Genomic DNA, 6,993 nt, shown 5'->3' with positions numbered 1-6,993 from the left:
AAGTTTCTCTTTCTTCATTTTACTCGGGTAAGGAAGTGGTGGTTGGTATGGTTTAACATAAGGTTTATCCTTAATTGTGTTATCTTCATTAACCTTTTCAATTACCGGTTCTTTTTCCTTATCTTGATCAGGTTGTGGTTCTTATGGAGTAGGAATAGCTTCATCAGAAGTTACAGGTATTTCAGGTGGTTTAAGTGTTGTACCACTTCTTGTGGTAATGGCTTTAGCTGTTTCATTCCGGGGCTAAGCATTTGTATCACTAGGTAAACTTCCCAGTTTTCTTTCACCTATTAACCTTGCTAGGTTACTTACTTTTTGTTCCAGATTTTGAATAGAAGCTTGTTGATTTCTAAATGCTTGAGCATTTTGTTCATTAGTTTGTTTTTGAGATGTGAAAAACTGCGTTTGAGTTTCAACTAGCTTCGTCATCATATCTTCTAAATTCGGCTTTTTATCATCGGTTTGTTGTGGTGGTTTGTTTTGAAAATTAGGTCTTTGCTGATTGTAATTATTGTTGGACACTTGTTGATTGCTAGGACCTTGTTGGTTGTTGTATGGAATATTTCGGTTATAGTTCTGGTTTTGATTGTAAATAGGTCTTGGCGGTTGATAATTATTCTGATAATTATTTCCAGGCCTTTGGTTTATATATGAAATATTCTCTCTTTGTTCCATTGTTAGTTCAATACTGAGACAATCTTTTGTCAAATGTGGTCCTCCACACTGCTCACAACTAATTCGTATTGAGTGTATATCTTTAGTCATCTTTTCCATTCGTCTCTCGACAGCATCTCTCTTTGCGGAAATGGAATCTAAGTCATGGCTAGAATCTGCTCTAGCTGCTTTAGATGATCTAACGATATCTTTTTCTTGGTGCCACTCATGTGAGTGGGAAGCAGTGTTATCAATAATTTTGTAAGCATCAGTTTCGGTTTTCTTCATAATGGAACCACCAGCTGCTATATCTATGTCTTTTCTTGTAGTGATGTCGCATCCTTGGTAGAATATTTGTACTATTTGACAGGTATCTAAACCATGTTGCGGACATCCTCTCAATAACTTTCCAAATCTTGTCCAAGCCTCATATAGAGTTTCATTTGACTTCTGTGTGAACGTAAAAATTTCTCCTTGAAGTCTTACGGCTTTAGATGCAGGAAAGAATTGTTTAAGAAATTTTTCAGCTAAAACGTCCCATGTATCAATCGCCCCTTCAGGTAACGATTCCGACCAATCTTTGGCTTCTCCCTTTAAAGTCCAGGGATATAACATGAGATATATCTGTTCATCCTACACTTCTCGGATTTTAAATAGTGTGCAGATCCTATTAAAGGTACGAAGATGTTCATTTGGATCTTCCTTTGGCGCACCACTAAATTGGCATTGATTAGTCACCATGTGTAGAATTTGTCCTTTGATTTCATAATCTGGCGCATTAATGTCAGGATGAGTAATTGCGTGACCTTGGCCAGTACGTTTAGCTCTCATTCGGTCTTCCATACTTAAAGGTTCCAGATTCTCAATAATTGAATTTGTTGAATCGGAATCACTAGAGGATTCTGATTTAATGGTTCGTTCCTCAACAATCTCTGTTTGAATGATTGGTGGTTCCGGAGGAAAATTTAATGGTTCAGGATCTATGAATCGTCCCTGAATATTCTCCGGATTCTCAATTGTGAGGTCGGGTTCAAAAAATGGATTATCAGAAATTTGAACTGGAGTACTTGGTCGACTGGATGACGATTCTAAAGAAAAATCAGCGACGGTAATATTTGCTAAATGTCTTGATCTAGTTACAGGTGGTGAACGTACAAAAGGTGGTGAACGTCTTGCTCGGTGCATTCACTGAATATCCTATTAGTTTTTAAAAGGAAAGAAAAATTATATAAGTTATCCAATCAATAGACTTTTCTGATTTTGCCCACGTTTCGAATAGCCAAAAGATGCAGCAGAGGGGCAGGATTCGTTTGGTCTCAATATAATTGAGGACTGTTTGGCTCCAATAACCCGGTCCACGTACAAATCCAACTATTACTACGAACCAGAAAATTTTGATGTCTATCAATTTAACCACTTAAAATAAATTTTCGTAATTTTAAGAAATTTAGATAAGAAGTAGAATAAAAAATCTATGTCCTAAAACTAAAATGACGAGAAATAAGAAAGAAAAAGAGCGTGTCGGAAAAAGATCGAAAAATAAAAATAAGAAAGAAAAAGAGTGACTTATAGAACTTAAAAACACTTGACTAACCCAACCTTATTACTATTACTAACTTAAAATTATAATCGCAAATTGAGATTACTAATTGGAATGATAATTGATACATAGGTAAAAGGTGTCTAAAAATATTAAAGCTTACAAGAAAAACTATATCCCAAATGGCAATAACTTAAAAAGAAACTAAAACTTAAAAAGGCGTCGCAAAATTCTAAAGTACCTAAATCTTAGTCTAAAGAAAAAGCACTTAAGGGATTTTACGGCAAAGCCTAAAAATCTAGAACTAAAAATAACTATGGCAAAAACTATGTATTAAAACTAAATACGAGCGAAAAATACAAATATTACGCTAAAACAATTAAAAAGGGACAAAATATAAAAATATATAAAAAGTTGTAAAAATTATAATTTTTATAAAAATATTATTTTATATTATTTATTTTATAAAACTATTAATTTTATATATATTAAACTAATTAAAACTAAATAAAATAAGAAAATTAAAACTAAATATTATACTAATAATACCCTAATTAGGGTTTAAATAATAATAATTAATTAATTACTCCGTATTAAATGCGAGATTAGGGTTTCAGTCACGGGTGTCAGGGCTGCTCCGCGAGTCGCGGTATTCGAGGCTGCAAACTCCGCGAGTCGCGGGGTTCCAATTTTCAACTCAGGTACAGTTTAAAATTCGACGCGTTTTTTTTTTCATAATTATTAGCGTTGCGCTTCCGGCGTTTAAGAGTTCCCCGGCAGCGGCGCCAAAAATAACTTGATGTTAAAGCTAAGGGGTAAAAAATACTATTAAATTTTAGCAGGAAATACTATTAAATACGATACAATTTTACACAAGATATTTATTTATTTATAGAATGGATATACTTAAACCTTGCTACAACACTTATAGGCAGTGTACCTAATCGTACAGTAGTGTAGTTTTTAGTAAGTCCGGTTCGTTCCACAGGGAAAATCTTTAAACAAAGCTTAACGCTATATTAGTTTACTTTTATAAAAATACAAATATATATATAAGTAATATTATTATTATAAAGGGGGTTTTTACCGTTTAATGACCGGTTTGTCGATTTTAAAATTTTAGTCGCAGTTAAAACCAAATGTAAAATATTAAAAATAAATACAAGACTTAAATTAAAGCGTAAAGTAAATAACGATAATGAAATTGCGATAAATAAAAGTGCGATAAAATAAACTTACGATAATTAAAAAGTACGAAAATTAAAGTGCAATTAAATACAATAACAATAAATAAAATGCGATAATTAGAAGTGCAATTAAATATAAAATAAAGGAAATAAAATATGAAATAAAAGAATTATGCTTATTTAAACTTCCGTAATCATGATGTTTGACGTGTTGATTTTAGTTTTATGCCCATGGGTTAATTGTTCTTTGTCCTGGATTATTTAATATGTCCATACAGATTTGTCCATAATAGTCCATCAGTCATAAATATAAAGAGCGAAAGCCTTCGTCAAATTATTCTTATTCCCGAAGTCAAATATTTCAACTAATTGGGGATTCGAATTGTAACAAGGTTTTAATACTTTGTTTAATGAATACACCAGGTTATCGACTGCGTGTAAACCAAGGTTTTACTACTTTGTTAACAATTACACCAACTACCCTTGAATGTAATTCACCCCTGTTTCAACAAGTCTATTAACTATTAATCTAGTTCCGTGTCCGGTAAAATGAATAATTATTGGTATTTATAGATATCCTGCCCACCGTACCCAGTCAAGCGTATGTGGTTATATATAAATACGTCGAATTATTAGTTTGTATATTAAATTAACAAGGTATTGTTTAGTTAATATAAAACCCATTAATAGCCCATCGTCTAATTTCCACAAGTGTCGTTCTTTTATCCAAACCCCAATTATGGTACAAAGCCCAATTACCCAAATTTAGTAATTAGCCCAACATCATGATTACTTCGGATTAAATAAGCATAATAATAACTTAGCTACGAGACATTAAATTAAAAAGGTTGAACATAACTTACAATGATTAAAAATAGCGTACCGTTACACGGACAGAATTTTGACTTACACCTTTACAACATTCGCTAACATACCCTTATTATTAGGATTTAAAATTAAAATTAAAATTAAAATATAAATATAAATATATACGTCTTGATAGATGGATGGATATATATATTTTTTTTACGATCAGAATGCGCGAGCTTTATAGGCAGTTTCAATATTTGGGGCTCCGCGACTCGCGGCCTTTTTGCTCTTCAAACTCCGCGAGTCGCGGAGTTTGAAAATACAGCTCACCCTCCTTTGGCTTGTTTCTTGCCGACGATTTATAAATATATTATAATATATATATTAATTTTAAGAATTAATTATATATTATATTATATTTATGCGCATAGTTGACTCGTAATTTTTAGTCCATTGCGTCGAGCGTTGAGAGTTGACTCATGTCCCGGTTCCGGATTTTCGAACGTCCTTGCGTACAATTTAATATCTTGTACTTTGCGTTTTGAATCTTGTACTCTTGTAATTTCGAGACGTTTCTTATCAATAATTGGAACCTCTTTGATTGTATTTTGTACTTTTGAGCTTTTTGGTCGTTTGCGTCTTCAATTCATCGAATCTGTCTTTTGTCTTCACCTTTTAAAATTTAAACGAATATCACTTGTAAATAGAACAATTGCAACTAAAAGCTTGTCTTTCTTGAGGAATAATGCTATGAAATATATGTTCGTTTTTAGCATTATCAGTATCATATAAATTTCAAATACCTCGCAATGAAATCGATGAATGACGTGTTCGTCCATATGGATTTGGAGCGATCGTCACAGTTGGTATCAGAGCGTTGGTCTTAGCGAACCAGGTCTTGCATTAGTGTGTCTAACTGATAGTTTTTAAGATGCATTAGTAAGTCTGGACTTCGACCATGTCTGCATGTCAAAAGTTTTGCTTATCATTTCTTGTAGAAAATTACCTGCTTATCATTCTTAGTCTAGACACGTTTTACTGCATTGATTGCATGAATAGTGTGATGCCCCGTACAAAACCATCGTGTACGAATCATCAACAACAGGATCATTACAGGGTCAAATACTATATGCTGTTTCAAAATAAGTTTGCATTCATGATAAAAGGTGACGTTTTAACCAACATCAAATGTTTAACATCCGAAAGTAAGCTTCTACGAATAGTAAGCAATAATAGTACGTGACCCATAGGTCATTACAAGTACATCATTTCAAAAGTAATATAGTTTGAATGTAAAATAAACGTTTCATGCGGTGACATCTCTAATAAGCGCAGCGGGTGTCTACAAAGCATGACTAGTACAACGGAAGCAAGCAAACCTTAAGCACTTGAGAAAAACATGCTTAAAAATGTCAACACAAAGGTTGGTGAGCTATAGTTTAAGTATAACAGTAATGTAAGGTAGGCCACGAGATTTCAGTGCTTCAACAGCATTTCAAAACAGTATAAAAAGTATATGTATAACCGTGGGCACTTGATAACTAACTTAACGTTTATCACCCCCTAAAAGTACACTTGGCGAGTGCGTATGTTTACGAAGTATTAAACACCCGTTAAATACTAGCGCTACTAGCCCGAGTGGGGATGTCAAACCCTATGGATCCATATCTAAGATTCGCGTTCACCGGTTCAAAGACTAATGACTAAACGTTACCGAGCTAAGGGGAAAGTTTATGCCGTTGTATAACCCACACATATATAAAGTTTAAGTACTCGTACCTAGTATGTAAAACATAAAATTCGCATGTATTCTCAGTTCCCAAAATAGTTAAAGTAAAAAAGGGATGCTATAACTCACAGTGGAAAGTAGTAAAAGTCGATACGCGGGAATAGTAAGCAAGTGGTTGGTCCGAAAGGTCCTCAACCTAAGTCAAAAGTTACTAAGTCTGTAAATCGTTCCTAAAGGTTTAAAAGTATGTAAATTAGGTCTTAAGTACCATCATCATTCATCATTAAACAAAAAGTGTAAAGTAAGTTTTATTCAAGAATAGAGTTTGAAACAAAGACTGGCTTCGTTCAGTCGCCACGACCTCTATACAAACTAAAATGAGGTGAGACCAGTGGCCATGGCTCCATATATGAGTCCCCTAGAGGCTGACCAATTTATAGAATCAAACTTGTCTTCGTTTGACTGTGGTGATGGTTTAAGTGTGAGTAGGTCAGAATTTTAGCACAACGTTAATAGGGTGTAGTGACTTTCGGGAGACCATAGATCCTAAACCGTAACTCGGATTAAGACGAGGTCTAAATGGAAAATAATCTACTCAAACCGAACTAACTGAAAATCAACTTTCCAGTAGCCTAGGTAGTCTTATCAGTTCCAAAAATAGTAAATAAAGGTGTTCCGGTGGGTTCTTGGTGCTTGATGCTCATCACGGTTCTCATCCTTGATGCGTATAGCTTCAAGTGTGCAACTCGTTGATGGGTTTGCATCATCTTAACCAAGTTTTGACCATCATAACACTAGTGTAAGTCTAACATAAGTTGACCAACTCACTTAAGAGTTGTATATAGTTTGATGAACCAAAGTTACATCAAGATCTTAGATCCGACACTTACATGAGTTCTACTAGTAATATTAAGCTACAAACTTGAAAGTAAACTAAATAAACAAGATCTTAAGTTGTAGAACATAGTTTTTAGTTAGATCTTGAAGATCCTAGACCCAAAAGTCTAGATCTAAAGTTCTTAAGTTAGATCCTAAGTTATAATACTTGGATCTTTACTTTAATGAAACCATAA

The 6,993-nt window shown here is 33.7% G+C and overlaps 1 non-coding gene across 1 annotated transcript; it reads left to right on the top strand.

Moving 5' to 3' along the window:
• Positions 1–1,030: 1,030 nt before the first annotated feature.
• On the top strand, positions 1,031–1,137 carry LOC139865121 (small nucleolar RNA R71). The gene has a single exon (XR_011764647.1). It is a non-coding gene; the product is annotated as a small nucleolar RNA R71 (small nucleolar RNA).
• The last annotated feature ends 5,856 nt before the right edge of the window (positions 1,138–6,993 follow it).

This window comes from Rutidosis leptorrhynchoides, chromosome 8, assembly GCF_046630445.1.
Source record: "Rutidosis leptorrhynchoides isolate AG116_Rl617_1_P2 chromosome 8, CSIRO_AGI_Rlap_v1, whole genome shotgun sequence".
Lineage (NCBI taxonomy): Eukaryota > Viridiplantae > Streptophyta > Magnoliopsida > Asterales > Asteraceae > Rutidosis > Rutidosis leptorrhynchoides.
This window is presented reverse-complemented; position numbering and strand designations above follow the sequence as displayed.